This window comes from Schistocerca piceifrons, chromosome 2 (assembly GCF_021461385.2).
Source record: "Schistocerca piceifrons isolate TAMUIC-IGC-003096 chromosome 2, iqSchPice1.1, whole genome shotgun sequence".
Lineage (NCBI taxonomy): Eukaryota > Metazoa > Arthropoda > Insecta > Orthoptera > Acrididae > Schistocerca > Schistocerca piceifrons.
Window position 1 is genome coordinate 903,577,610 of NC_060139.1, and position 4,274 is coordinate 903,581,883.

Consider the following 4,274-nt stretch of genomic DNA (forward strand, 5'->3'; position numbering starts at 1 on the left):
TCTTCAGTGAGGTGCGTGAATGTCTGTGGACGAATTGTAGCCCATTCATTCTCAACTGCAGAAAACAAGGCACTGATGTTGGGCGCTGAGATATGGACAGAAGTCGACGTTCTAAATCATTTCAGAGGTGTTCCATTAGATTTATGTCGGTACTCTGGACAGGCCGGTCCATTTCAGAAATGATTTTGTCTATACACCAGCCGCGCGGGGTATCCGCGCGGTCAGGGGCGCCTTGCCACAGTTCGCGCGGCTCCCCCCATCGGAAGTTCGAGTCCTCCCTCGGGCATGGGTGTGTGTTGTCCTCAGCGTAAGTTAGTTTAAGTTTGAGTAAGTAGTGTCCAAGCCTAGGGACCTGTGACCTCAGCATTTTGGTTCCAAAGGAACTTACCATTACCACTACTACCAGTGTCCATAAACCGTTGCCTCGCAGATGCTGCTTGATGACAGTATGCACTGTCACGATGATAAAACAACAATCGCCTAACAAGGAAAAACCCATCCATACTGTCACACTACTTCCTCTGTACTACACTGCTGGCACTACGCTTGATGGCAGTAACATTCTCGAGGCATTCGCAAAGCCCAAAGCCTTCCACCGGATTGCCGCTGTCGCTTAGCATTGATTAAAGAAATGTATGGTTTACGAGAAGCTTCTCGACCGCTGTATGCGGTTCGTTTTAACGCGTTAGACCCAGGCGAGTCTGATGCAGAAGAACTACGACTTATAAACATTGATAACAAATGATCGAACTCTAATAATGTTGTATATCAATGTTGTATAGCGTCGTTGACGCTTCACAGGTTGCCAGCAGCTATCCTGACTTCACCCAGAAGTGCCTCCACTCGATGATCCGTTTTGCTGTTACTACTTCTCTGTCGACAGCAAAGTACTTTCTCATCCTTTAACACTGGCGGGTCCGTCTCTCGTGGCAATGAAGTCAATTACATAGGGTGTCCGAATACTTCATCGGATAGTGTAAGAAAAGACATCTGTGAAATTCTAAAAATTGGGCTTACAGTAAGTTATAATTAGTGGCGGGAAGTGGAGGAGGGAGGCGAGGAGACAGTAACAAGAGCTCCAGAACTGAACCACGGATATGCTTTGGTGACCAGACCATGTGACGGAAGCAATACGCCCAAAGGGGACAGGTGTTGTGATGGCTGCGGGAAACTATGACGAACGTTCAAGAAGTAATGTAATGTATGTTTTTCTCAAAGCAGATATGTTATTCCCCCTCTCTTTTGGCTACAAAAACCTACTGCTCATTAAAATCTCCGGAACGGCCTTCCTGCCAACATGGTACCACTGTACTGGTCGCCGTTGGAGCCAACGTTTTGCTACTTCAACAACTTCCCCATCATCCACGTACTGCTTCCCGCAGAGTGCTTCCTTCATTGGGCCAAACAGCTGGAACTCAAAACGTATGAAGTCCGAGCTGTAAAGTGAATGAGGAAGACAGTGCAATGAAGTTTTGCGCAGACATATGTGGCCTTCGTTGCAATGGGCAAGGAGCATTTCGTTTGCATTTTTGTGGAGACAAACAAACTGAAGTCTTTTCTTTTCAATTTCCTGAAGGTAGCACAACACACTTCGGAGTCGTCTGTTGCACAATGAGGGAGGGCATTGCGAGGGGACATCCTGCTCCAGCATTACTTTGCCTCAACAGTAATTGTCGATACCAGTATTATTTTTCAATTTTTGGACAGGTCAATATTATCTCATTTGCTTTTCTGAAAACTTTCATGTAATTTTATACACAGTATGTTACATATAAAGCGAAAATTTATGAAAAGGAATTACTTCGTAAAATATTTTAGTTTCGATGTTACAATCTATAAGAACTAATTCTGAATGTACAGTTAAAATTATTTACTTTTGGTAACATTTGAAATTACGATTTTATTTGCACACTTAAAATTTCTATTATTAAGTACGCAATCCTGTACTGTTTACCATGATTATTTCAGGATTCATTTATGAAATTAATAATGTAGCGAAAACAAGTCCTAGAAATAATTCAAAAGCCAAGATCGCTTAAACACTGTTTACTAGATGACCGGTTTCAACACATTAAAGGTGTGCTCTCATGGTCATTCTATTCCGTCAGACATCTTGTGACTTCGGTTTTATATATCTGATAGAATAGAATGACCACGAGAGCAGTTTTTATTTCTGCGACAATGATTTTATATCAGCTGGTCTGCCTCATGTGTCGTTATATCCAAATGATCTATACATGTTAAGCTACATTCAGGTATGTGGTACTGTACTAATAGTAATGTATATAGTGTAACTTATGTAAGCCCTCCCTCAAACCTGTCATGTTATATTTTCACAGATCCGATGATGGCACCTTTAGTGTGTTGAAACCGGTCATCTAGTAAACAGTGTTTAAGCGATCTTGGCTTTTGAATTATTTCTACAACAGAGTGATCGCTCCACAACACACCATTTGTTCACTGCAGAAAACTAGTAGGAATGCATTTGTTAAGAAAAATTGTAAACCCTTTGGAATATTGTTATTTCCGCAGTCTGTGAGAGTCGTAAGCGTGCCTCTGATGTGACCGGACGTATTTTTGTATTATAGGTGCGAACAATGTAGTTTCGGCTTTGTTAATGTGAAAAATCACAGTACCGTATGTTATACTAAAATGTGATAAATTCAGTGGAAAATATATTTACGTAAAAAATTCTGTTACAACAGTCTTCCAACTTATTTGGTTCAAACTAACTGTGAGGACATCAAGAATTCAGCATCAAGAATTAGACCCCTAGACAAGAAGAACTGGAGGCATCTCAACATGACAAGCTAAGTAAACTTGAAATTTTATTGTAATCTTCGCTCCACTCAGATCTTCATAAAAGACTTTGCTTATTAATTATCTGCCAACGGCCTTGCCGCAGTGGTAACACCGGTTCCCGTCAGATCACCGAAGTTAAGCGCTGTCGGGCTGGGCTTGCACTTGGATGGGTGACCATCCGGTCTGCCTAGCGCTGTTGGCATGCGGGGTGCACTCAGCTCTTGTGAGGCAAACTAAGGAGCTACTTGATTGAGAAGTAGCAGCTCCGGTCTCGGAAACTGACGTACGGTCGGGAGAGCGATGTGCTGACCACATGCCCCTCCATATCCGCATCCAGTGACGCCTGTGGGCTGAGGATGCCACGGTGGCCGGTCAGTACCGTTGGGCCTTCATGGCCTGTTCGGGAGGAGTGTAGTTTTAGTTTATGAATTACCTGGACTGGGCATTGTTTAATGTGGACAGTAGGTGGAAGAAGGAAGGAGGGAGGGAGATTACAACATCAAACACTATAAATCCCTCAGAGTCCCAGAAGACTTCACCGTCTGAGGGTGCGGCTTTGAACTTTTTCTTCGGAGGGGAGATCACGTAGCACCACTCAGTAGATTGCCATTTGGTTTCATGTTCGAAGGGATCATTCATGCTCCATGACCTGTGATAATGTTAGGGAAAAACGTGTCACCATCAGCTTCGTAACGCGGAAACAGTTCTGCACAGATGATCCTGTGTTACTCTTTATGGTTGTCTGTTCGACGGCGAGGAACCCAGCGGGTACACACCTTTGAGTAGCCCAACTGGTGGAAGAGTGTGTCAACGCTATCAACAGAGACGACGTCCAGTTGAACAGTGAGGTGTTTAGTTGGGATCCGTCGAGCACCTCGTGTGAGAGTGTCCGCACGTTCGAACACTGCTGAAGTCGCAGCTGTGTGTGGCCAGCTGTCACGCGTGAGATCGGCAGGTTCGCGCGACCGTCTTGTGATGATGACAGACGCCTTGCCCAACGACCCATCATGCGTTTATCACAGTCAGCTCTCCTTAGACTCAGGCTGTTCCAACCGAGTTCCAGGGACCCGGAGCGCTCCGGAGCGCTCACTGCGGCAGCTCGGAACCCGCGTGGAGGGGGAAAGCGAACTCACTGCCCCTGGCCGCATGCAGCCGCAACTGACGCAATAATCCGTGTTCAGTGACAGCTATGACTAGCCGCGGGAGCCCTGTACCTCTATTGGAGGATACCTTTCTATTCCTTGAGAGGGATGGTCGTCCACAAAGTATTTAATTCTGCGAAGAGGTACAATATACTGAATCTGCAATTCGAGCAAGCTACAGGGTCGCTCACATCTTTGTGACGAGTGGCAAGCCGTTTTCGGTGGGACCACTCGTAAAATCGTGCATGGTAGCAGTTGCAGAATGTTTGTTTCCAAGGGAGGTGCAGGCAATTGAAGGGGTTTGCCTGTCGTAGCAAAAAATGTCTCGTC

The 4,274-nt window shown here is 45.2% G+C and overlaps 1 pseudogene; it reads left to right on the plus strand.

Annotated features, from left to right (window-relative positions):
- Positions 1-2,886: 2,886 nt before the first annotated feature.
- On the plus strand, positions 2,887-3,004 carry LOC124778474 (annotated as a pseudogene).
- The last annotated feature ends 1,270 nt before the right edge of the window (positions 3,005-4,274 follow it).